Raw genomic sequence first — 866 nt, 5'->3', positions numbered from 1 at the left:
CAGCAGGCGCGGGGGCGCACGGGGCGCGGGCCCCGGGGACGCCGCCGCAGGGACGTGCGCCCGCAGCCTCCGGCTCCCGGCAGCCGCATAGCCCGGCCCTCAACCCGAGCGGCCGGCGACGGATGAGGGGAAGTGGGGAAGAGAGGAGGGGACCCGGGTGCCCGGGGCAGGGCTGGGGATCGCTAGGCCCCGTAGCATCATGGGGCTTGTAGTCCGCCTCCGGAAACCCAAGGTTTCCAGAGAGGGTCTCGCACTGCTCCCTGATTTCCTGAGAGGGTTAACAAGGAGCCGGGCCTGGCGGAAATGGAGGCAGATTCCTGCTGCCAGGTGGGTCAGGGCGTGCCTCCACCCTCTGGCATTTTGCTTTTGTAAGGTGGGGGAATGTGCAGGCCTGGCTAGAAGGTTGGGGGCGGGGGAGAAGTGTGGCCTGCCGAAGTGAGCTTGAGTCCCAGAGCCGATGGAGACAGACCTGGATTCCTAGAAGATTGTGACTGATGATTGACCCCTAAGATGCCATCACCAATACCATGGGTCATTGCAGCAGCTACTGGCACTTGAAATATTTCTCGTCTTAGCTCTCAGAAAATTAAACTCCATCCTCCACACATCATGTTGGAAAGAATGTCCAGTGGGGGGAAGGGGGTACGACGGCGACAACTGTCTTTCCCCATACACTGCTTAGCAAGAACCAGGGTGAGGTTGGGCAGCAGGTGGCAGCTCCCCACTTCCATCCTTTGTAGGCTCCTGCAGAAGGGGTGCCAGATACCAGATTACCTCCTTCCCACAAGAACAGGGCAGACAAGCCTTTCCACCAGGATCCCTTGCAGAGAATGTGGTAAAAGTGGACTTGACCTCTATGGTTACTA

Source organism: Nannospalax galili, unplaced genomic scaffold (genome assembly GCF_000622305.1).
Source record: "Nannospalax galili isolate Female #2095 unplaced genomic scaffold, S.galili_v1.0 scaffold212, whole genome shotgun sequence".
Taxonomy (NCBI): domain Eukaryota; kingdom Metazoa; phylum Chordata; class Mammalia; order Rodentia; family Spalacidae; genus Nannospalax; species Nannospalax galili.
Note: the sequence above shows the minus strand (reverse complement) of the source record.